The sequence below is a fragment of the Pygoscelis adeliae genome, unplaced genomic scaffold (genome assembly GCF_000699105.1).
Source record: "Pygoscelis adeliae isolate BGI_AS28 unplaced genomic scaffold, ASM69910v1 Scaffold121, whole genome shotgun sequence".
Lineage (NCBI taxonomy): Eukaryota > Metazoa > Chordata > Aves > Sphenisciformes > Spheniscidae > Pygoscelis > Pygoscelis adeliae.
Genome location: NW_008824359.1, coordinates 5,621,385 through 5,648,705, shown reverse-complemented (window position 1 = coordinate 5,648,705; position 27,321 = coordinate 5,621,385).

Sequence of the window (27,321 nt, the reverse complement as noted above, 5' to 3'; positions counted from 1 at the left end):
GGTCAGGGAGTGAATTTGTTGTGAAATGCTGGGATTTTAGGTGCTGAACTTTCCAGCATCATGATTTGAGTAGTTTATGCTCACTGAAAGAAAAGGAGATGTTCCTGGAGAACAACCAAGGTGCTGCGGAAAAGTGGACTCCTCTTCCATTAGGAAGCAGCTGAGAAAACATTCTCCATAGTCCATTTACAGATTTAACAATTCCTACTTAAGCTTAAACATTATTTAAGAAATTATTATCTTGCCTATATCTTCATTTTCCCACTTACTAAACTGAGGTAATTATATTCAGCTACTCTGAAATATCTAAGAAATTGAGAATTATAAGATAATAGAATGACCTAGTATTGTTATTTCTTGTTTTGAAGTGATTTTGAAGTTTACCACCAAAACATCATAAGGATGTAGATTTGCTCTCTTTTGCATCCTGGGGAGTGAAATCAGTCTGAATGTGTTGGGCATTTTGAAATTTTATAAAATTTCTAGCAGAAATTGGAGATATTGAATACATAACCATGATCCGCTTCCAAGAATGAAATTTAAACACTGTTAAATTAGGACATATAAAATATTGCCAGAGGAATCCAATCTTTCCTGAATTTTGCATCGTTTAATCTCACAAAGGTTTGCTTATGCTACTATATTTGAAGCTGATTATCAAGCAGAATCAATTATCTTTTTCCAGTGCACAAGAATGATGTCAGATGAATGTAGCAGATGGTAACATTTTATATTGTCGATGTGATCTGTAATTCTAAGAAAGTTTCAGTTCAGAGATTTGAAAATTCTTTATAAAGCAATGTCACCTCTATTTTACAGGTAAAGAAACTCAACAGACCAGCCAGAGCTACAAAGGTAAGTACATAGACCACTCGCACTGACACTTAGACATATTTATGTGACTTGGTCAGAGCCATAAGGCGAACTAATTGCAGACCCAAGTTCAAAATCTCATGTGTCCAGAATCTTACCCTTTGCATAATGGAAACAATCCCATATGTGTCTGTCAAAAAGCATGCTAGAGAGTTTGAAACAAATCCATCCTGCCATTCCTGAGTTAGCTCTGGGTGAAAGTTATGTGTATCTGTATAAAACAAAATTCTGGTAATAAATTTGTTTGGTTTTTTAAGTTATCTCTGTCAAAAAGAAAAATTTGAAGGTTTAAACTTGATTTCCAATTATTCATTTATGAAATATTAAATTTGACTGGAATAAAAAAGGGTTTTGACTGAAAAAAAGTAGGCAGTGCTCTGTAATTCCATACCAGACACGAGCAATGAAAAAAACTTGAGCTACATAGATGGGGTCCTATCAGATGTAAGATGCAAAATTCAGGACTGCAATGAAAGATTTTGGATCCACACAGGGTTTATCTGGAGGCTGCTTGGAAGTCGGCGGATTGAAAGACAGATATTGAAAACTTAAACTGGCTCTTTGTGTTCCTTGGCCAGCCTTGCAGCAACCTATTCTTCCCCAAACCATGGCACGTCTGTGCACAGCTTCTCCAAGTGATCACCTGCACTGAGTGCAACTGAAAATCCTTCATTCTCCTTGACACAACTGAGATGATGTAAAGAAGAGAAGAGAGTCGAAAAGCCTATGAGAGCAGAGCAGACCACAGACTATGCAGCCTGAGTCCTGGGCTAAATAATTATCTCTGGGTATTGTATTATTTGCATAATTAAAAAGTTTGGCTGAATTTCCGACACGCTGTCTCCTACATCAGGGAGGTGGTGGGGGCGAGTTAATCAGCAGGAGGAAAGTGAAGGTTAATGAATTGTTATTCAGATGGTGCAGGCCCTGTGAGATTTGTGGATAATTGATACCATTTGGGAGCTAAGGCAGAGTGGAAGACGAGAGAGGAGCTGCCGCAGCAGCTAGACTGGAAAAGAGCAAGCAAATGATAACTTAGCAATTATCATTTTGATGGGTTTGTTTGTCTTTTTTTTTAACTTCTTTCTCTGTCTCGCTCTCTCTTTTTTTTTTTCTTTTCTGTTCCCCCTTGAGTTGAGTGGAATTAAGATGGATGCAAAAGAATCATTCAAAAAAAATTAAATATCTGGCAAAGGCAATGGCCTTTGAAATCTCAACTGGGAAATTGTCATATGGAGGGTGGAAAAGATAATTTAGCGTGAGCTGGAAGTGTGGTAGCAGCTTCAGGTTGCAGAGGTTCCTTTGACTTCAGCATGGTTTTTTTCCAGCAAGTGAAAATCCCTTTCTGCAGAAGTCCAGGGTAAGTCTTGTACACCATTAGCCAGCTATCACTTATTATTCACGCTGTGAAAACATCTAGAGGACATGAACTCAAGCCCCACTGTATTCATCATTGTCCAAAAAGCTCATATCCCAAGGACCCTACCTTTTTAATCAATAAATCACCATGAGAAGAAACCCACGAGGTGACGTGTAGTACCTAAAGCTACAAACAGATGAGTAAAAGAAGCCGCATTTCCTGAACTGGGCCATTGTAAATCATGAACTTTAAACCATCCTTCTGAACCACGTTGCAGGGGTTCACCAAGCTGCCTGCGTTTGCCATCCTAAGGAAGATATGAGAAACACCACTAAAAGATTTCTGTCCAGGGACAGCTTTCAGATGACTGTGATTAAAGATTGGCAAGATGGAGGTCTTGTCCGTCTTGGACAGGTCTCCTGTCCAAGAAAATTATTTATAATTTAATTGAGAGAAAGCTATTTCTAATTTAAGCTACTTATAGAAAAAAAAACCTTATAATTTAATTCAGGTAATATTCTATTACTGGAACTCTTTAGGGACCCAAAACAAACCTCAGGAAGCTCCTTGACACTGGTTGCCTACCAACATCAGTTTGAGACATTTCACAAACACATTTCAAATGCTTATTTTTGGCCTACAATCAAAAACATATCAACAAACATGTTGATTTTTTATCTGTCTAGAGACAGAACAAAAAGCGATTCAGCAGCAGTGCTGTTCTTGGATAAAACTGGAAAGTTTAATGTATGGGACATTCTGACATTTCAAAAAAACATTGCTGTGGATCCCAGATAACCTGAATGGGAACCTGTCTATTCTCTGCTTCTCCCTCATCAAAATCAAAAGGTTTGGGGTGGAATATTTGGCCTTCAATGAACGAGCATTTTGTGAAGAAAACTGAGGTCTGTGCTGCAGACAGAGAGTTGGAGAGGAAAGGCTGCTCAAAGCAGGGTAGGGATAAATTGCTTTTGTTTGTTGCCTTTTATTTAGATGGAGCCTGAAGCTTAATGGTGAAAATCACTTGGTGAAAATAATCTAAAAATTATTTTTCTCTGCCTCTAAGACACCTAAATGGCAAACACGAGAGCTGTAGATACAAACAGATTAGTACTATGTTTGAGAGAGAGTCCAAAAAGTTTTAATAGGATGTCCAGTGTGACAAGGAGGTTATACAATGGCTTCAACATATGGGACTAGTCAAAAGATGGGCAAGGCACTTCAGAAAACTCTGAGATTTAGTCTGATTTTAGGAAAAGCTAATATATATAATGTATATATTATGCCTAACATATTAGTAAAGCCTAGTCTACACATCTCCTAAGAAGAAGAAGAGTCCAATACATCAGCATCTTACTGGGACAGAAGTGATACTTTCGTTATGGTATCATTAATTATTGCCTTCCTAGAAAATCTGCATTTCGCTACAAGTGAAAGATTGCTGCAGCCCCTAAGCATTTTGGTGCTCATTCTAGGTTCTGCAGCAAACCTCCACAATTTTGGCCCAAACGCATAAGTTCAATATGATATTTATTTGTACTTTGTTAATATTTCCCATCCCTTCCACTCGTGTTAGTCTAGAACAACTCCATTTTCCTGTTATGTCCCACTGAATTGATCTTTTCCTTTCTACCTTGCCTGGCTGTCTTTGAACTCTTTTTTCTTTTCTCTTTTTTCCTTTTCCTTCTTTTTTTTTCATATTACAGGTTCCCGTACCTTTGAGACCTTAGCAACTTCAGGAAAGTTTTATTTATTTATTGAATAAAAAATTCAGTGGGAAAAGAACATACACTCACACGTACCTGTATAGTGGGAAGGAGAGGGGATGCAGAATCTAGGGCACAGCTTGCCGTGATGAAAAAGATGACAGGTGCCCCCCACTGCAAGGGTGGGACTGAGAGACCGTGGATTGAATTTAAGGAGGATGCTAGTGACTTCAGGGAGAACTCTTCCACCTGCAATATTTCCTTGTAATTAAAATATACAGCACACTGCTGAAGCTAGTTATAGAGACAGGCAAGTGTGAAAATTAATTCAAGAGGCAGTTACACAGATTTTGGGTGAAGGTCTGAATAATGAAAATAGCACTGCTAGGGACATATTTTTGGCTGATTCCAGTGCTGAAATACACTGTAATGTTGGCTGATCTCAATTTAATACAATCCTGAAAGCAGGTGTCCTTGATGGTGCTTCAAGACTTCTTGCAAATAACTCCTTATGTTGCCACTTTTAAAATATGTGGGCAGTATTGTTGGACACAACTCACAAACACAAAATAAATGAAAAAAAAAAAAAAGACATAGCATTTTGCATTGAGGAGTGAAGCATATAAAGTAACTGGGTTATGCTCTAACAATAAGCATAGTGGAAAATATAGCTCTGCAAATTTATCAGGGGGACTGAAATAAGAGTTAAATGAAAATTTCCTAGATTGATAAATATGCTCTGGATCACACGGATGGCAGCAGTGGTCAGAGTGGAAGACTGGATGTAGACAGAGGGAGTTGATGACTCCTTGATATCTCCCTGCAGTCCATCATATATAAAATATTGGTGCTTTCCCTCTGTGTCTTGTGTTCCTATTTTTTCTGTCAATCTTTTGGTGTTACTGCCTTTGACCCAGGGACTACCTCCATCCTAATAGCAATTTTTGGACATGGTTTAATTGAAGAGACAAAGGCATATCAAATCCTTGTGCTCAGAAGCTGAAACCTGAAAAACATAAATTTAAAGACAAGGAAGCTTTCTGAAAACCAGAGATATTTAAGCACCATTACCAAAAGGCTGGAAGAATCGTTGTCACTTCAGTTTAGTAAGTCCAGCCAAGCTTGAATTTTCACATCCATGTTTAGCCTTCTAAAACTTGTGTGCTCGGTTTAAGCTAATTATGGATATTTCTTCACCTTTAATAAAATGGGGAAGCTCCCAGGGAATATTCTACATTAGACATTAAGTATTCTGTTATGCTGAATAACTCTCTCAAGATGGCTTTTTTTCCCCATTGACTAAAGAAATGGCTTACATATTCAGCTTAACTTTTAGACATCCAATATTAAGTGCTTTGAATTAGGTAATACATTCCTGTATATCTGATTTGTAGTCAATTAAAAGTATGTAGATTAATCGTACCATTCTACCATCTTCAGTAATAAATTTATTATTTCTGTTCGTTTCTTTATCACTCTCTATTATTGTTTATGATAGCAAATGCCTGGTTTCAAAAAGAAGCAGAATTCAATGTGATCCTAAGCCTTGATTTCTCCCAGAAAGAATACGCTGAGATTTGCTGCAGCAGATGCTATCACTGACCACTGAGCTAGAAACTTTCTACTTTGCGGGTCTAGTGCAAAATTTAATCCAATCTGTTTGGTTAGCAAAACCCAAGCAGTTGCAAAGCATACTCATCTGTTCTTGAAGTTATTAAAATAGAAAGGATTTTAGTGTCTGGGGGAGCTGAGCTTTCCGGAAGCCACGAGGGATATCTGTCCTTCTGATTACAGGAGGGTAGATAATCTTATACCATGACAATATCTTCTGTCCCCGTTGGTGGAAAAGCAGGAGTGGAAGAGGTGGAAGTCTTCACAGACTTTTTTGCCTAGCCTACTGCTTTACCCCAAAGAATATTTCTTCTGCATCGACAGCTGCACAGTAAAAGCAACTCCGTCTGTTAAAATATGCAAATGACCAGCATGCATCTTTCCTCCCTCTCCTACTGGGCAGGGAATTCTGAATCTAAATTTATGGCGGAGAAAAACAGAGAATCAGAGTGAAGTGAATCTCAAACCGAGGGACTGCAGTGCATTTGGTTGGATATTGATTTCAGCAAAGGAAAAAAAACAAACAGGGAGATACATACTGGTTCTAGTAAAGAAATGTTTCAGCTTAGATTGACAGAATCAGTGGACAGGAGAGAAGGTCACTGAATTAGGGGACAATTAACAACTAAGTCATAACACTGAAAGATCTTTGAAAGAAAATTTAATTTAGAGCTATGGATAAAAGTACACTGAAAGAGAACAAAAGTAAACTGGTGAAAGGGACTGAGCTGAACAAGAAAATTCAATTTGCCCTAGAAGACAAGCAGGTTTTCTTTATTTATTAACTCAAAGAAGAGAGCAACATTAACTCCACTTTCCATTTGTTGTGTGTTCGTTAGTTTTGCCTTTTGGTCTATTTGTTTATGCTTAATGTAGACAACGATTTAGGCAAGGTAAGGGTACCTGGTCATAACAATTCGAGACACCCAGTGCTGGCCTACCTTTACAGCCACTAAGGATGGTATCTGACCTCAGCATTTATTCAAAACAAGACTCTATTCAAAATCTTAGCTATAAATTTTAATATTTTCTGAAAGAAGTGAAGATTAGAGATCTGTCTTTGAGATGGATCCATTACAGAAAAAGGGAGGACTTCTTAAGAAGATGGGTTGGGAAGAGTATCATGGTGTGTGAGCACAAATCACTGAGGAGTTGAACTGTGGTTTTAGAGATTCGGATAGCTGAGATGCCTATTTCTTATACTGTATTTTCTAGGTTGTCTTCCTTCTTAAGTCAAGTATCTTATGTTTTCATACAGGACCAGTTCCACTGCTCTCTGAACTTAGCAGGTGAACAAAGGAGAAAGCTAATAATCAGATTTGAGGTTGTTTTGAAGGTTGATATGTCTCTTCTTGAAAAAATCCTAAACTTACTCTGCTGAATTACAACTACGGGGAAGGGTTGGTCTCTCTCTAATGCTGGGGTACTTAGCATTCCAAATTCAGATCTTTATTCAAAGAATAATAAATGAACAAGCTGGACCATGTTATTAATACATCTGACCACTCAGCGTAAAGTTATATCACACTTGGTTTCATAAATAAAGAAGTTCATTTTCTACTGTTCCATACTGAACCTTTCAGAACTGCCTCCTAAACCATCCACTAAATGAATTCGGCTCTTGATATTATCCTCTTTAGTCATATCTCAGAATCAGCTTCCCAGAGTCACCTTTCTTCTGCCAGTCTCATTCTGTAAAGTTGACCAAGAAAATCCAGGCTGGTTTTCTTGAAACCATTTCACCCCCTTCTTATTTTCTGTAACTGTCTTTTTCCAGTTTCCTCCAATCCCTCTATACTTTCCTTCAGCATGATTTTTAGAAGATTTTTATCTTTAGACCCTAGGTCTCAGTGGGTGAAGGGGGAAATGCCAGAAGATTCTGTCTTTGTGTCCATGGTCATTTAGACACCTTCTCTAGTTAGCAGGAATAGAGAGAAAGAGAATATTGCTACAGAAATATTTGATGCTTTCTTAAAATTGTTATCTAAGACATATATTGCTCCCTGGATATATCACTCCCTAAGAGTGCTTTGTCTTAGCTCCTTAGATGATTGAACACAGTCTAGCTGATTCTGTGTCTTTGGGGCATTTTCTATCCACATCTCAGTAGAGTTCTGGATCAGAACAAGGGTTTCTGATCCCTATAGTAATAAATAAACTAATGCTAGTAGGTTACACTTTAGTGGATTTGTATAAATGAAAAGGAATGAAGATAATCTGACAAAAAAAAAAATCTTAAAGTTCTTGTTCCATGATACAGGTCATTCCTTTCATTTTTTTTTCTTCCTAATGAATTCCCTTTCAACCTCAGTCCAGTCATGAAGTATTGGATTTGTGGACCTGTTTTACAGATGGAACAGCAACGGCATAAAATCTATACAGCTGTGCATGCAGTATCTGGCAGAGATCCGGCTAGTTTTCTACTTGCCAGCAAGCCACATTTTTGGCTGGAAGAACCGGAGTAGTTCCAACTTTATTGGCCATAATCACACCAATACTTCCACATTGTAGTGACTGGTGCCAAAGTCATTCATGTTCATTTCACTCCCTAGCAATGACTATGTAATCTAATTTCATTGTCCTTCGAAATTATTATGTGCATAATGCTGATGAAAAAACTTTGCTGACATATAGCATTTTTCATCAGCAGATCTCAAGGATCTTTGCAAAGGAGGTCAGTATTTTTATGCCCAATAACAAATGGGAAAACAGGCATAAACAGGTGAAGTGTGTTTACTAAGGTTTTATTTCTTTCTAAAATCCAAAAAAACTGAGAAAAGAACAGAACCCAATTTCCCAGACTACATCTATACAAATAAACAAGCCAGCTCCAAGTCATAGACTTGAGCTGGGTCCCACAGTCTTCCCACCATTTGTTAGCATGTTCCTCAACACAGCTTTGGCTGGTGCCAACTAGCACTCCATAATGCCATCACCCTCCAGTGAAAGGTCCATGGCCCATTTTATTTGCTGGTATAGACTCATCCCTTAATGCAAATCCATGCCTCTCCTCTTGAGGACGCCTTATCTCTCTACATAATCAATGCAATCTTTTGCTTGTTGTGAAATAAGCATTAGAAGTTTACCAACTCTAACTGATACATTTGTTTGACTTTGCTAAACATGGTTGACTTTGCTAAACATGGTTGACTTTGCCAATGCTGTCACACATTTTATTAACTCAGATTTCAATCCAGATTAATGACTTTGAGTATAGGAACACTGGTTTAAAAAGAAAGAAAATGAAATATTAACCATTGTTCTTGTCCAATGTGGAAAGCAAGAATAAAAGACGTTGGATCTATAAGGTGAGATCCCATTAGAACTCAGCTCCCAGTTTTGCTGAGGAAACAAGAGGTGTGTGTGAATATATCTTCCATGTGGGAGGTAGGCAGCAGGCAATTTTAGAAATGAAGATGGAATACCTGAAAACAAGAGCTAAATTAATTCCTGAAAAGGCAAAGTGTCCTCTCACTGACAGTGGCAAAACAAGGTACAAGTAGCATGAAAGGCATCCCCTGGGATCCGTACCTTTTCCCCCCACCTTTCCTAATAGCTATATATTTTTAGTCATACTGTTCAGGAATTTTATAACTGAAGCTTTTTTTTTTCCCCCCTCATCAGAATATTAGGATATGCCAATTTTCCAGAAACAAATCTTTCAGTGTGTGAGAAAGTATAATTTTCAAGGATTTTTTTATCTCAAGAGCATTCCAAACTGTGAGTTAATTTGCCACTTAAGAATGTGTAAAAAAACCTGGTTCTGAAACAAAATGTTTTAAAATGATGAAAATAAACATTGATTTGACCTGATCCAAAATAGTTTCTATTCTGTTTTATTTTGTCTAGTGAAAATATTTGTTATTTCACTCTCTCATCTTGTACCAGAATTGGAAAAAAAGTGTGAAAATGCAAAATTATCGTGGTTTAGAGGCTCTTTTCTGCCAGTTCTGATTTTGAGTCATTCACCTCTGTCTCACTGCCATGAGAGAGAGTGTAAAGAAACCCCATGAAGTCTTAAATATTCAATATATTTTATATGGATTTAGGAGAGCACAGGCCAATTCCACCTGCTGGGGACAGTTGCTCCTGGGTTTCCACAGAGGTATCACATAATAGAGTGGGGGCAAAGTCCACTGCTGAAGCTCCATTTATATTATCATCAAAATATACTCAGAATAAGGGAGATAAGTAATCCTGAATTGCTTTGTCAAGGTGTTGGGATATTTAAAAAGAACAGCTGACTGCTTTGAATTTCTACTTTTTTTTCTCCTGCAGAACTGTGTGGGATGTAAATTCATTCTCCACATCTGAAGGGTGCCCTCCAACTCATAATTCTTCTATGCCTTTATTTTGTATATATATAATAGCAAGGCTGATAGTTCCTTGGTCTTACTCAGTGTTCATCTTTTCTATTTTAAGAAAAAGGTTACCATGACAAGAGCTGACTCTTTTCATGCTCCTGTTCTGATAGTTCCCCAGTCTCAAGGACACCAATATAAATACAATCACAGGAGTGTTTAATTGTGATAAAGCCTCATAATGGTAACAATAAGATATTTCAGCATCTTAGCCTTAGGCCATGATTACCAAGTTTAGTTGACTAAAGTCACATGTTTAAGTCTACAGAAAAATTTCTTATGAGTAACCATATAGAAAATGCACACACCTTTAACCATCACAAAACATGTGTCAGTAAGTGGAAGCATTGTCCACTCGCTCTTTCAAAACATCATACAATTTACCAACGCTTTTCAGGACTGCATGCAAGGCAAATAGTTTTCTTTGCAACACTTTCATTTTGGTTTAAATCTTAGCTTGGTTTTGAAATACAATGGCTGTATTCAGTAAACTGTAAGCACTGTAAATTGTTTGTCTAGCATATAACTTTAAATGTTTGAGGTTAAAGATCTAAACCAGCAGAAATAAATCCTGACATTATCCCTAGGTTTTTATGCAACTTCAACATTTTACGAACATTCTTCATGATTACAGGAATAAATAAGAGGCAGTTTTAGAGGTTTTAAAAAAAGATTACTTCATTTCATTAATACAAAAAAGAATTTTCACTATTTTCTACATTACTGAATACTGGTTTCCATAAATCAGGCAGGGATTTGTACCTTAAATCTTATGGCATCCATTCCTATTCCTCAGCAGAAACATCACCGTATCTTTTATTTTAGATATGTGTGAAATGTGTGTCTAATGTAGAATCACATCATTTCCACTTTCAAAATTACATCAAGGTTCACATTTTTAGGAATACAATACACTGTGGGTTTTTTTTATTATTATTGGGTTTGGTTTAATCTCAATTCTTTGCAATCAATAGGCATTTTGCCACTGACTTCCTTGAGCAGAGGATCAACCCCTCAAGCAACAGTAGTATCTGGCGTCCTTTCTGAGGTTAACCCAAACCTTCCATTGCAATGGCCTATTAACCACAGGAGAAATAAACAAAAATACAAGTCCATCTCACAGTTCAAAGAACTGCTTAAATAGGGGTGATTTTACAGAATCTCAGTTTCAGCTAAATGCACCATGAGATTAAAAGGCGGCTTTGCCAGAGCAATTGCTTTGCAGGTACTTCATCCGACTGTGACTTTGCGAACTTTGCTGTCGGTTTACACACTCCGTGGCTTTAAGTATTTCTGAAGTACTGTACGGTAATAATTAGCAGCCAGAGGCAAAATAATCATTGCTAGTTTCATTTAATGCTAAAGCCAAAACTAGTATATTTTCTGTTGGTTGAAATGTCAGACCTTATCTGCATTATTCTAAGATCAGATGGAAAAAATGTGCTTTTAAACATGGTTCTGAATAAGACTCCATCGTTTGTAAATATGTTAATCTGAATGTAAGGTATGCCTTCTAGTGGATAGAGAGGTACATTTGAAATAAGCAGGTTGAGCTAATATATCAGCATAACTGATATATGAGGAAATGTTAATAAGTAAATCAGAATTAAAATTAACAAATTGAATCAATGGTCAATTAATTTAGGTAAATATTAATATTTTAGGTCAATTACATTTGTGGGAATTCTTTAGCTGAAAGAGGTTGATAATGCTTCTGAGCAAAATTTTTAAAAGAGCAAAAACCAATCAGAGAAGGTGTTTTCATTAGGCCCATGCCATGTGAACCCCTTAACTTTCCAAGACTTAAGCCCTCTTTTTGTGTCTAGAGATTCTTAAAAAGTTGTTCTTAAGTGTTTTATGAACACTTGAAATCTCATCCGTGCACGTTAGAAAAGCTACACAGAAGTGCAAATCTTCCCCCAAGCGTTTTCAATGATGCGTATGATTTATTTTCCTCCCCATCACAACACGGGAGCCATTTGCCATCTACTACTTACCAAGAAAGGTCTCATCTAAGTTATGGTAAATGGACAGTGAAGGATGTCAAACAGCCAACTTCTGCTTTGTTGTTTTTGTTGTTTGCAGAGCTAGAACATCAGAAATGGCTGAACAGATCAGATTTTTTTTCCTTTAACTTTTGAAAAAAGAAAAAGTTGTTCATCTCAGACCTTGTATGCCAAGTTTCAACAAGGAGTGAATTTTTATGGTCAAATTACAAAACCCTGAAAATAGGAGTTTATAATGGAAACGCTGATACAACCGTAACTATTGTATTGCAATTGCATCACTATAAGAAAATTAGTTTAGATAATATACCCTTCTGGAATGACTGCAGTTCTAAACGATCCTGCATCTCCATAAATCTAAGCTAACTCAGTAATTCAAAATTACTAAGATTTAAGTTTAGTACCAATAAGCAATAAACTTATGGCTATTGCTATAATAACCGCTGGTCTGTGCTCCTTTATTTCACAGCAGGTGGTCTTTGGGCTGGTTTGCAGCCTGAATGAAAATACTTCCAACTAATTCAAAACTAATTCCTGAAGTTGAGTGGAGGCACATTTCCAAAGTTTCTCACAATTCCCTTTCACTAACAAAGAGCTTGATGTGTGGGTGTTGGGTTTGGGTTTTTTTTTTTTGCTTTCTCCTTTTCTCTTTAATCAGTGCCTAAGCATATTGTCCCTTTTTACACTGTTTTATACTAATATATTATATGATGACAGCTGACTCACTGTATTTCTGCAAACTGTCAAGGGAAATTCACTGAGGAACACGTAAGTTCCTCTAAAAACACTGTGTCTCTTTACATCATCTTGCTTCCCCCCCACATCCCCTATACATCTAATATTCCAAATGCTAAAATCTCATGCCTGATTCTTCTGTCAGACTTAGCAGCTTTATGTGGGCATGACTTTAGTGACTGATTCAGGCCAGCAGCAAGCAAGAAGAAAATGAGGTTAATAAAGTCTCATCCCACAATTTACCAGAGTCTGAAATCTCCTTTTCCTTGGACTATGACAAAAACAACACCCAACTTGCCTTTCATGTAGGGGTGAGGCATGTCCCTTTCTGCTATGGGCTTGATCCTGTTGATGATATGTCTGGCAGTACCGTGTCTTTGTGTGAGGCAGGGGGCCCTGAGTTCGGCATGCAGTATAAGCTGTGACCTGGAGATACTTCATCTTCCACAGATGACTGTCAAAATGTCATGGTCCGCTTCTGAGCCTGGATTTACATGGTGTGAGCCATCCATATTCTGCCTATGTACATCTTTGGCACTTCCACTCTAGATTGTTCATCTTGGCCATATTATGTAGATCTGATTTATAGTGTTCATTCTCCTGTCCTTGCCTCACTACCTTACTACCTTACTGGCCTTACTACCACCAGTGTCTCCATCACCTTCTTCCAGAGTGACAATGAGAAGACAAGAGCTCTTGGTGGTCTTACTTATTCTTCCCCACCCTTTAGAATCAGAATCATAGAATAGTTTGGGTTGGAAGGGACCTTTAAAGGTCATCTATTCCAACCCCCCTGCAATGAGCAGGGACATCTTCAACTAGATCAGGTTGCTCAAAGCCCCATCCAGCCTGACCTTGAATGTTTCCAGGAATGGGGCATCTACAACCTCTCTGGGCAACCTGTTCCTCTGAAGATCTGTCAGAAGCAAAATGAACAGGCGCTACCTGCAGACTGCATTTTTGTCTTCTCCTTACTCTTGCTGGGATCCAGCAACAAACTTTTGATAAAGCAGTTCAGGTATTTAATCCTTGAAGAGGAGAAATTTTAAAAAATGGAAACAAGCTCATCCGATGAGCCAGCATCCGAACGCTGCCAGAATGCTGCCTCTCAGCCTGTCTTCAAAGGGGATCCTTAACTAGCTAGAAACCGAACAGGGGATATAATATTTTGTTCAGCAGAACCAAAACAAACCTACCAGGTACAAAACAATGTTCTACTGCAAATACTCAGTTGCAATTTTAAAGTACTCATGACTCTTTTAAAATTAAGTATAGACAGATAGATAAAGTTATGTCAAATTTATAAAAACACTTCAATCCTCATCTGCTTTGGCTGAGGTTATGTTTTTAACAAGTAGCTGGTAATTACAAAAAAAGGAGTGAATGTACATTGGGTTCTTTTGCACTGCAAGAGCTTGTTAAAAAATCTGCATGTTAACCCTTTCCAAACTACTATCCACTCATCCTGGGCACCCATTAACTTGTTCTCTGGTGTCTGGAGGTGAAGAGCTACTCCATAGTTCTGAAGTTTGACTCCAATATAAGCAATATATCAGACGTATTGTGGAGATACACCGTACAAATGGTGGAGACAGTTTGTTCTGCAGTTGCATGGTCTTATCTTCTTCCCAAAGCACGTGCTGTCAGCCACTGCTGGAGACGGTGTTGAACTAGGCAGATCTTCTGTAAGACTCACCCATGCATGCAACAAATGAAATTTGGTATCTTTAGAAATTCACTCTGTTAGTTTTCAGCTGAATCAGTTCCCTGATCCAACTCACAGTGCGGCCACACAAGCACACATGCTGGCATGAGGGAGGGTGTGAGAGTAAAGAGCCGGGGGATAGGATGTTCTGGCAACAGTGCTGAGCTGTGTTAACTGAAGTGATCGTGGAGTTACTCATTTTTCTGAAGCGAGCTTATTATACAAATCTTACATGAGCTAGACAAGGTCTGTATCTTTGTCAATAAATATTAGGGGCCACATAACATGGAAAGGTAGAAAAGCTAAGGGTCAACACAATTTCCATTTTACTAACACATGGTCAGCTGCAGATCATTCTACTGTTCATACTAAATCATGAAATAATGTCCCATTTTTGCTTTAGTGAATTACAATATTTATTTCAATCTGGTGAGATATAAAAAGTCAAACTCTGTTCAGCTTCAATTTTGAGTTTCTCTGAACACTTCTGCAAATGTTTAATTTGGGAGACATTTCATTCTATCACTTGTTTTACAGCATAATTTGAAAAAACTATAGAATTTATGCCAATATAATGGAGGGCTGGGAATGCTCCAGGTAGCAATTTTCAGAAAAGAACTTTTAAAGATATGGAGTTTGTTTGTTTATGATGGAATAAAGTGTTGGGTTAATTCCATTTTTACAAATCAAGATATCAGACCATTTTCAGACATTGGCACTACTTTTCAAAGTCTCTGAAAGCTTAATTCCTGCACCTCTTATCTAAGGCTACATTTGAGTAGACCTTGTTAGACTCCATGGAAAGAGTTGAAGAGATAACAGTTGGGCATTAAAAGGGCAACTCTATTAAAAGAGGACTCATTCTCTGCACCTGTGCTGCTTTCCCTTGTTGAACTATAATAAGACGTTATCCTTCTCTCAATGCCTTTTTTCTTCCCTAGCAGGATGAAAAATTGGGGGGGGGGGGGGGGGGGGAAATAGAGAAAAAACTAGATAATTTAGAAGATCGATACAAAAACACAAGTAGGAGATTTGTGTAGAAATACAAGAGTCTACATAATAGCTGAGGTGAATGGCAGAGAAACCCCTAGGCTGGGATATGCTCCCATGCATCTTCTCATTCTCAATAATGAAGACATTTACAAAGACCAACTGTCAGTGCCTAGCTTGTGAGCAAAAGAGTCTGAATTCATCAAATAAAAAGACAAATTCTCTACTGATGGAAAACCACAACTCTGTTGACTTCAAGTCAAACTGTGCCAACTTGTGAATTTATCCCAAACTGCTAGCTCGGTTCTCTTTGGTAATGACCTTGAATAGATTTAAATTGGTGTGAAATAGATGAAAAATGGTCTGTAGCCTGTTATCAGCGCATTTCCCTACTCCCAGCCTTTAATCCCATGAGAGTAGCAGAAGTGAAAAGGTTTCAAACTTCTTATGAAAATATTTTTCCACCATGCCTGTTCCCTAGCCCTGTCTGTTCTCCTTTCTCTCTGCATAAGCAGTTTTAGACTTTATTTAAGTGTCGCATTTCCAAGTGTTCACGACTCTGTACAAAGCTCGTCACACATCACTCATGCCTTATTTCACGGGTTGAGCTGGTAATTAGCATATTTCACAATTAGCCAGTGTATTTGCTTTGCTAATTTCATTCCATGATGAAGGTGCTAACTTGGCGTGAAGCTGTAATGTACTGGTTGATTTATTAAGCTTCCTCTGATGGATGAAAATCACATGCTGTGCCTTTACTGTCGGGGAAAGTTAACAACATCCATTTGTAAGAGATGGTATTTGAAAAGTGATGTTGGTGTGATTGAATGTGTGAATCTGTAATGAAGCCAAGTCAGATAGCTCCTTCCCGATAAAGTAGTATTCAACTTCTGTGGTGGCTCCTTCGTGAAACTGGGCTTTTCTGCCCAGATTCTTCCCCTAAAGTATGCAAGTACCAAATACTCATCAGGTATTTAGCATTCAGGTTGCTGCAGATGGAACCCGACAGCTGTAGAAGAGTTAAGTGTCCAAACCCTCTGAGAGTCTGCTTGCTACATTGTGTACCGATAGGACAAAGCATTTGCTGTTCTTTTCATAATGAAGCTCCACATAAAATGCATGGTTGACCAATCAGTCAATTTATTTGTCAGACCACAGGCTTTCAAAGCAGTCCTTTTGAGGAAGAACTCCCTGGTCCATGACCTCTGGTTGTGAAACCCGACACGGTTATGTCCACATACTCTTCATCTTTCCAAAGAAAAAATTGACTTTGTGGTTATAACTGTAATATTAAACTAAGCAATGGCAGGGCCCATTCTCTGTCCGCAGAGCCCACGGGTAGTCTGCCATGTCCATACTATGATACTCTCTTATTCTCAGAAAAAAAATGAGGCTGCATGCAAGCTGTCTGTTGTCCCTGGTCATTGTTAACCCACAACTGTATAAGGCCACGGTCCTCTTTAATTTGCTAATATGAATGTACTGTGCAGTAGAGTACAGTTAGTTATCCATGGGATCTCTCTATAATTTATGGGAAGATATGACATGTCTGGAGATCAAAGCAACATGACCTAATACAGCAAAACTTAAAGGAACCTGTGATCGTGGTTTACAATTTTTATGTAAAAAGCAGCTATATAGATTACTCATGATCTTCACCAGGATAGACACAGCTCCAGACAAAATGGGAGAGGTGTCGCATAGGGAAGTTTTCTGTGGTTTCAATGACAAGTATGTGATGTGATATAGGAATATATATGGTGCTGGCCAGTGACAATGGGAGGAGCGGTTAAAGGCTCTTTTCCCTCTGTTAATTCTGTATTTTGTTCTTTTAGGATGCAAAGGATTTTTTCTACTCTAATCTGTTTGGTTAGCCAGTCTGTCTGTATTAAAACTTTTTTGTCCACAGTTTAAATATCCCTGATACTAGCACATCCCAGAGAGGATCCACACACTTCTGAAGTGATGGTCCTTGTGGAAGGATCCCTGTTCCCTTCACACTATTCTGTGGCCTGTGATTGGGGTATTTTAAGTCTGTTCTCCTTTTTACCTTCCAATGTTTCCCTTGATTTTAACTCCCCTAAAGATTACATGTTGTCTGGAGAAATGCTTTTGATAGAGCACTTTGAAACTTCTAATGTTTGTATGCCCAGAAAGAACAGATTAAGTTCAATCTCTCTCTAAAGCCGTCGCATTTTTAGCTTATATCTGCATTTGCTCCAGTGCATCAAATATGAACTATTGACAAGTCCACATTAACCTGTCTTGTCAGCACAGTTTAGGGTTTCAAAGGCATAAGAAATCAGATTGCTCTGTATCAGAACTTGCATGTGTTTCACTAAAATGTGAAAGCAGAAGGAAAAAGCAAAGAAAAAATTAATAAGACAAACATCCCAAGAATAGAATCACCCCAGAATAAGGATTAATCTCATTTTATTTAAGTAGCTAATAAAATTACGCAGGTGAAGTCAGCATGAGCTGATGATCTTCATATTTTTTTCTGAATTTTCTGCCTCTCTATTCTCTTTATGCTGGGTTCATCTTTGCTTTGTAAAACTATACACATATGTGATGTTATAACAGTATTAATAAAAACAAAAACTTGGATTCAGGAAAAAAATTAAAGCAAAATCTTAAATCTCTGTATGCTTCTAAGCATGTGTGTACCTTTCCAATTAAGCATGTGCTTAACTGCTATCAACTTCAGCAGCTTAAAGATAAACACAGATTCAGAACAAGTTGTTTTCCTGCATAAAGTGCTTGCTTCTTGTACCCACTCTTGAATTATATTAGCAGGTTTGGGAGCAAGGGCACTGCTTTCCTGCACAATTGAAAATGGTTTAGCCTGGATGTAACCAATCTTTCCCAGATGAAAAGCCAGGAAAATATATCATATCGAGAACATTATTGACCTTACTGACTGCCCTACTGACTGCCCTTCCACACCTGCCTTCAAAATGCTTTCTTGTGTCCCTTCCCTTCCTCCTCTATAAACACCTCACCCTTATGCCTTCAACCTCCTTTTATTCCTTGGCTCAAGCCGATTTTGTAACTCAGCAGAAGGCAGGAGCTGCTGCTTCACACGCATTTCGCCTCAGTGTGAGCCCCCAGTTCACACTTCCAGCTGAGCTTAGAGACCGTGATCATTAATTATTGTTACTCATGTTGTTGTTTATGCTCCAAGAGCTGCTTTTTCACCCCGGAAGAGTTACAAGAAACTTAAGAGATGCCATTTGGCCAACCTCACATCACCAAAGAGTGTGTGTATCTCAGTACATTAAAGGACACCTTGCCTGATTTTTTCATTATTTTTAGACTGCTGCTTAGATTTAGCTAGCTAAAACCTATTTTTAACTGAACAAAACCTGCCTACCACATATGGAGTATTACAGAAGAAGAATGAAAGGCTTTTCTCTAGGTTAGGGCAAATGTAACCCTTCGTAAATATATACCCAGTAGTTGTTTAATTAACTTAATCTGTCAAACTGTCATGTATGTGCTGTTGTAATTATGTGACAGTGACATGGACAGACTTTTTTTGTATGTATTTTCTAATATATTAATATTTTTAGATTTAGGACAAGTCTTAATATTTCTTTTGTACTTAGCAGGTGAGTAAGATATCTTCCTCCTGCATTTTATATGAAAAATAAGGACTACTTATATCCTTAACATATTTCACTTACTGCAATTGATTTAATTATCACAATTTCAAATCCTATCTCCACGAGGGCATTGAGATACTGCTGAGGCAAGAACAAAAGTTCGTGCATCAGCCAGGCTGAAGGGGGCATCACTATCCTTGTTAATTCCGCTTAGGCCAGTAGCTGGACATGGATTACAGAAAAAGAGCAATTTTCCCAACAGAAGTTCCCTGAACTGGTGGGTTCAGTGATTTCCATGAGGATTTGCCATCACCTTGCTGAAGAAATCAAGCCCATGCCACTGAAATGAGGTTAAATCCAAATTGTTCTATGTTATCAGCTCGAGTAAGAAAGATGCTGGAGCCCTTACTGAGAGTGAAAATGACCAGGGCAAAACTGGAGTTACCCCATAGCCGATATCTTTGTTAGGAGATGGAATACGTGACTACTCCCAGTGTAGGACACCAAAATTGAACAGAAACCCTTTTGTGTATCTCCTATGCGACATATAGTACTTGAAGCTGCATCAGAGAACAGAGGTTGAAAGAGCAGTTCATGAGAACTTGCAAGTTTATTGATGATCCCAATTGCAAGTTTATTAACGATTTCAAAATTTGAAGCTGACCCTTGGTGTTTCCAGTCAGTTGGAAGCAAGGCTGATGTTAGAAGGTGATAAGGAAAATGCATAATCCAATACATAGGGAAGTGGATAAAGGGAGGGAAGCAGATCAGTTATGTAAATGGCGGGTCCTGCTTGATGGGAACGAGAAATTTTAATACACATGCCTTCAAGAACAAGAAAGCAGCATGCATAAACTCAGGTGTTTAAGGCCTGGGCTCTGGTTTCTGTCCTTCTCCCTTCCCTTCACCAAATGCTCACAGAGCACTCTGTTCCTCTGCATGTCAATACGACCCTTTTGAAAAGGTTAACTACTTATACCAGCTCCAGTCACTGACAGCATGGTCTCGTCAGTCTTTATATATAACTGAAGTGCCGTATTTGGACTTCCTCGGATTTTCTGCGATGTATCAGCTGTCTTGCGCAGACTCTTGTTTAATCCTTAGATATTAGGCATCCAACTCATTAGTCTACTACCCAAGTGTTTAGCTCCCACATGCCCCATCCAGCCTTCCAGTAGTTAATCTCTCAGTGCTTTAGGCCTGCATCATTTTAACACCATTACAGCTTGGAGAGGTGTGACATCCTACACAGTAGGACAGTGGGACTTCTTGACAGGACAGATAAATGTTTCTGGAAAGTGAGTCTCCGGTAAGACAGGTGAACCCATATGTCTGTCGGGGTGTAAGTAAAGGAGTTTGGTCTTTCAGGCTTGCAGCTGGAGGAAAGGTGCAGACCAAAGCTGACTGCTGTGCTCAAAGATATCTCTTGCCACCAATGATAACATATCCTGTTCTGAAGTCAAACATGATTGATTGAAGTCTTGGGGGGGGGGGGGAGGAATTGAGCAGAACACTTCTTTGGGCTTGAAACGTCTCCTGTTGAATTCTCTGCAATATCTGGGTCCTGCGCTGAAGGATTTGCCAGCAGTTTCTGGGAGAACAGGGTAAAACTGCCATGATCTTCTTTGGAAGTAGGCAATAGAGTGGTATGGGGGGCAGTGAGATGCTGAACCTGGGTTTGCTCTGTGAAGCGTGATTTTCTCCATATAGACTGCAAGTTTATCTTTCATGCAGCAAGCATCTTCTGAGAAGGTGTCATGGAGACAAACACCAAAGGAAGGCCCTGACACCTCTACTGTCTGTGACTCAGTTTATCGACTGCAAATGAGCCAGAATTTTTCTGTTCCCTGTAAACTCACCCTGAGGCCACTAGATGGTGCTTTTAATCGCTGGTAAAATCTGCAGCGCTCGCAGGCACGGGTTTTGTCACGGTAACTCTGGAGTTGGGGACGAGGGATTTTTGCAGAAGAGAAAATTTATCCTGCATGAGGAGAGACAGAAACACAGATATATCAGTAAAAAAAAGAAATTCTGCACTGCCTTCTTTTAGCAATATTGGTACACTTGTGATCCCGAAGCAAAATACACTCCCTAGGTACCCTGACAGCTGCTGACAGTAAGGGACAATCTGGTCTGTAACAGCAGTGCCTTTTAACGGTGGCACTGGCCAGGCTCCATCAGGACTGCACAGGCTGGAGGACTCGCAGCTCCGGATCAGCCCTGGAAAGGCTGCATGTATGCAGATTGCCCTGGAAGCGTCGGTCTTCGTGTTTCCAGACTCCCAGACCATCTGGCTCCTGGCTCGGCCACCAGCTGGTGGGATGCAGGTGTTTGGGCAGCCTGGTGAGAGCTAGCCCATGAGTCAGGCAGCTCTGGGGATCCAGCACTTCACTGAAGCCACTGACCCCACATGTCCCGAGCAGCACAGCCATCCCTTCAGCTATACGTGCATTAAGAAAAGACTCTGGTTCTGCTGTCATTCGGTATGAGGCAAGTAATACGTAAAAGCATCACTGATTTAGGCTCGACTCTCACCTTTTCTCTTAGGTTTTGTGCTGGCCAATCTTCTCTCCAGTCTCTCTGGGCAGAACAGAAGATAAAATTGCAAAGTTTAAATCAGGAGGCTGATGTTTCCTATAGTGTGGGCCCATCATTTTTTGTTTGTGTGGGCAGTTCCACATTTGAAGAAAATATGGCACCTCTCTTGAAAATCGTTGCTCTGCAGTCTTTGACAGAAGTCCGGCCAGTGCCACCATTCGGGAAAGTTCGATGAACCTGGTTATTTTGCTGCTGTTTGTTGTAAAACAGCTGAAGCAGATACTGAAGTCGGGATGGCTGGAAATGTCATCTTAATTTGATTAGTGTCTTCTGGAGAGAATAAGGAGTTTCTGGTATAACAGTATGAGGCTGCATTGACTACAGTGCTGTAAGAACAGCTGCAAAAGGCTCCATCATCCTCAGGTGACACTGTGTAGTCTTAGATGACCTCTGTTAAATCCAGGTAGCTTCCATTAGACAATACATGTTGGCTAATTTAGTTGTTATCTTTGGAAGATCATTTTCATTTCCAGTCTGAGGAGTAAATACCAAAAAAAGTGTTGATGTTCAGAAGAGTACCTCAGTGTCTGTTATATTTCACACAGGGAAACACCTCCTTTTACTGAGGAAGTTTAGTGTTGCAGTGATACTTTGCTCTCTATTTCATGCCACTTTTCTCCTTTCACTAAATCTTATCAGACAAATTATTAATAAAAAAATTATTTATATAAAAAACACAGAATGTATTGCTATTTTAAAGATGTCCTGAGCACAATCCCAGTAAATTAAGACCTTTGCTATTGACTTTAGAATTTCATAGATTTATAAAGCCAACTGAGATGGTTACAATTCCTAACATCTTTTGTACAATACAGCAATAATACCCTGTCCAGATACAACTTTATTATACTAAAAACCCCTCAAGTTGCATGAGAATAGATCTTCTGGAAAGACATCCAGTCTTAATTTCAGGGCACCAAGATGAACTACCAAGGATGTTCAACCTTCTCTGTTAAATACATGTGCACTGCTCCGCTGTGATTTGCCTGGTTTCATCTTACAATCTTTACTCATTTTTATTTCTTCCTCAGATGAAGAGGAAGTAAATTCCATAAAGGAACATGGTACATTTATTTACCAGAACTAGGTTATAGACCTTGCAACATATTCAAGCCAGCTTGTTAGGACAGCAACAAAGGAAGCCTTAACGAGATACGTCTTTTCTTATGTTAGACTTTTCCATGATAAGAAGAAACATTTACATGGTAAAGACAAAGCCACCATTGTACATTCCAAATTCAAATAACAGTAATAATATTTTCTGGCTCCAGATTTATGTTTCCATCTGGCTGAAGTGACTTGGCAACCGAAAGCATAAGCTTTGTTTCAATTCTTGGTATCAACAAGTACCCTTAAGGCATATTAGGGAGGTATGACAAAAATCTAGTGAATGCCAAAAACAGTGAAGCTTAGTTATTGGCTTGCCAGCATGAGAGAAATATAATCTGCATTTTGTAAGTATGAATATAGAATAAGCCCTGGCATTGCAAGCCGCTGTCAGTCAGGAGGAACTTCCTACTTCTTTCCAGAATATATTTCATTTCATGCCAATTTATTTTTACAGTGTGGTTTAGTGAACACAAGATTAAGCACAATGGTGTGGCATAAAACAACGTATGTGTACGCTTTGTATACACGTTTTCTTATTCCACACCATTGCACTTAGCCCAGCATTCCCTGAGTGATGGATAACTAAGAATGAGTTCAACTCAGAGCTTTCTTGGACATTATTTTTAGTGTTCTAAAAGTGACTTGAAGGAGCTTAAAAACCTCATGATTTTTCAAGCCCTCCATCCAGGGTGTCTCTGTATCAGAGGCCTCTGTGCTTTTCATAATGTCGGAAGTTGACAACTTTGGCAGAATTTGAATCAAAATTATTTGATTCAAATAAGAAAAGGAAACCTTTAGTATGAAGTAGACAATAATGAATAGGAATTCCACACTGGATCTTCTGCCTTTGTTGGGGTTTTTTTGTTATTTAAGCTCTTCATTTCAATTCTGCTTCCACAACTTCAGTTTTCAATGTCGGATAGCTGTGTTCTGGTTTTCAGTGGCCAAGGAAGCATGGTCAGGCAAGAAGGTGGACTGAGGCTTGAGGACATCAGTGGATAGATGGAGTTTGAAACATGGGTGTTACAACAGATCTTTTGAGACCTTTTTAAGAGAAACCCATCAGCTGTATGATTTGTCATCCTATGGCTCCTGAGCAGTTTGCAAGGTGTTCCAGAGCAGCACTGAAAGATGAAGACATCACATAACCAGCCATGGGTTTGTGCTGGCTGAGCAATCTGGCTCTTGTGAAAGCAACAGAACCGGTGGGAGCTGCTGAAGCTACCACTACCAAATTGTCCAGGTATCTGGCTACGCATCCGTATCTTCATCCCATGATGTAAAGCTGGACATGTGAATGTTTTGGTATGTCATTTACCGGGCCTAGGAACTCGGCTTCCTCCATCTAAAAGAAACAGACAATAGTTCCAGATGTTGACTCTTTTTTTGTTTTTAACTTTGGCTGAGCTACAGGAGTGACCTTCTGGCCTTACTTGTCTCCTGTTGTTCCACATTCTAAGTTTTCCACGTCTTACACTTTGAAGCGCAATGGGAAAAATCTAACACAACCATCTTTCCCCTTTGCCCAGATTTTTATTGTTGCTAAGAGTCACCTCAGAGGACAGTTACAGGGCTGAGTGCACCCATTTCACCAGGTCAGACCAGGAGCCTAGAGCAATGTTTGCCGTCAGTTCCAGGCTGTGACCCTGAACACAGTGAAACTTCATGGGGTAATTCATTTCTTAATATGCAATTGATCAAATCCCAGTGAATAACAGCCAAACTGTAGTAGATTTTCAAGTTCATCATATCCAAGCAGGTTTTCAGCCTCCCAAACTGTTTGGAGGTAGAGATTACGGAGAAAAAAATAGAATTTGATCTCTGAGCCAAATGCCTCCTTCTCTTTCTGCTGCATTACAGTAGAGCGAGTAACTAGAGACACGTTTTTATGGCTTGTATTTTATCCTAACAGAATTCTTGAGAAGTGGCTTTTAGAGCTGGCAAAGTTAGGATTTACCTCAGAAAGTGGTCTGCTGGAACAACAAAATAGTTGTACTGTCTTTCCTATACTAGGAAGGTTTACAAGGCCTGGTTATTTGAGCAAGTTACACCATCTGAAATGTTAACCTCTGTCCCCTGCCTGCACAGCTCAACACAAACAGCCTCGCTGCTCTTGCCACTGAGATAAATCTGTTTCTGAGTGGTGGACGGTACTGCAGATGGGGGAAAAGTCCCTCCCAGCATGGCCATTGTCTTTCCCATACCTTCTCCTGCCCCAAGCTCAGCTTCTCAGGGCTGCTCCAGGCTCTGTCTACACCCCCATTCCCCCATTCCATTACCCTAAGGCAGGACCAGACAGACCCCCTCCCACTCTTCACTGGAGTGATGGGAGCCCAAGAGTCCCAGGAAGTCAATCATGGCCAATCGTCTCCTGGGCTGCATAACAAGAAGGGTGGCCAACAGGGCAAGGGAGGGTGATGCTCCCTCCACTCTCGTGAGACCCTCCCCAGAGCAGTGCATCCAGCTCTGGGTCCCCCAGTACAGGAGAGACATGGACCTGTTAAAGTGGGTCCAGAGGTCCCTTCATGTGGGACCTTTTATAAGAAAGGTGGAGAGAGACTTTTTACCAGGGCCTATAGTGACAGAACAAGGTGCAATGGTTTTAAACTGAATGAGGGTAGAGTTAGATTAGATATGAAGAAGACTTTTTTTTACAATGGGGGTGGTGAGACACTGAAACAGGTTGCCCAGAGAAGTTGTGGATGCCCCATCGTTGGAAGTGTTCAGGGTCAGGTTGGATGGGGCTTTGGCAACGTTTTAGCAGGGCTTGTTGTGACAGGACAAGGGGGAATGGCTTTAAACTAAAGGGGGGTAGATTTAGACTAGATAGAAGAAAGAAATTCTTTACTGTGAGGGTGGTGAAACACTGGCACAGGTTGCCCAGAGAGGTGGTGGATGCCCCATCCCTGGAAACATTCCAGGTCAGGCTGGACGGGGCTCTGAGCAACCTGATCTAGTTGAAGATGTCCCTGCCCACGGCAGGGGGGTTGGACTAGATGACCTTTAGAGGTCCCTTCCAACCCAAATTGTTCTATGATTCTATGAACTTGATCTAGTGAAAAGTGCCCCTGCCCATGGCAGGTGGGTTGGAGCTAGATGATCTTTAAAGGTCCCTTCCAGCCCAAACCATTCTATGATTCTACAATTCTATAAGGGAATGTGTGAGATAGAAGGTACTTTTTGGGGAGAAGGAGGCTGACAGTGGATGCTACAGTCCCACTGCAACCTCACAGTCTGATCAGCTGTCAAGGAGAGGTTAATAAAAGGTAAGAAAGGGGGGAAGGTAGTTTTCTCTCAGGAATAACTTCCTGAAATCGTTCACTGCTCTTCAAGTTTTCATCGACCCTTCTTGGTCTCATCCCTAAGTCCCCCTTCACATCCCTGGAGCTTCCTTCAAACATATGTCTTCATCCTCCAGAACCCCACTGATCCTTCTTGTGACTCATCATCACATCTATCTCCATAAAAACCTTCACACTTCACACACACATTCACAAAACGCAATTTGGCCTAAGACGTCTCAAATCAGCTCAGCTACAAGGCATAGAAAAAGATTTAAGATGCCACAACAGCCTTAGAGAAATCACTAACAGTTGTAAACATGCTATTCAAGTGAATGCAAGTGTTCATGAACATCTGTATTTGTATGTGTGCATGCACAGTGGGGTGCATGATATAGCCTACACGGTAGAGACCGATACTGCTTGAAGACTTGTCTTTCCTTTCTAATTAAGTATTGAGTAGTAAAAGAATTAAATTAAAATGGCTTCTACAGCTGTTTGACATTTCTCTTTATGACAAAACCCAGATCATTGCGTGGACTTATATGTTCACTTCATTGAAAAAAGGACTGATCTCAGTCTGAAAGAAAATGTAGTTGGTCTAAGGATATGTGTCAGTGAGGCTTTATTGCTGCCTGGTAGGGGTTCAGGAGATCTGAAATCTTCACTTTAGACCTGGGGAAATCACAGTTTTCTTAGTCCCCTTTAGCAGGGACCCTTTGTTTTCAATCTTTTAGAGGTATTTTCTACAGCTGGACAGAGGAATATAGAGAAAAAATTCAGCTGCAACCCAGGAAATATTTATTTTGCAGTGATAAATATGGACTGCAGCCAGTCCATAGTAGCTCTTTTCTGAACACTGAGCTAAAACTGAAAGCAAATTTAAATTGCTGTAAGTAATAACTTTAGTCCACAATTAGTGACAAATATAGGAAACCAGGGATCTTATTTTCACACCTCTGCTGTATTTTAAGTTTTGTCTTATGTTGAAGAGGTTCAGTTAAGCATAGGCAGGGAACTTGACATGTTTAAAAGCTAAATACAAAACCCCACACACTTATTCAACTTCTTAGTTTTTCTAATGCTTTTAAGTCCTCAGTGAGCATGTATTGGCCATTCTCTAATTTATTTTTTTTTTAATCACTACACTATCTGATAATTAGACTGATGAGCAGCTGAATATTAACTGCAAAAGTTCCCAGGTTCACAACAAGTTAAATTCATTCTGAAAGTCATCATTTTGTAGTAGGAGGAATGACCAGTGGTCCACAGATTGTGTCATTATAAATCCTTTGAGCAAGTCAGGGTTTTTAATTTGCCCATTGAGAGTTTAAAGATATACAATGAAATTATAGAAATGTGGCAACATTCTGCTATCTG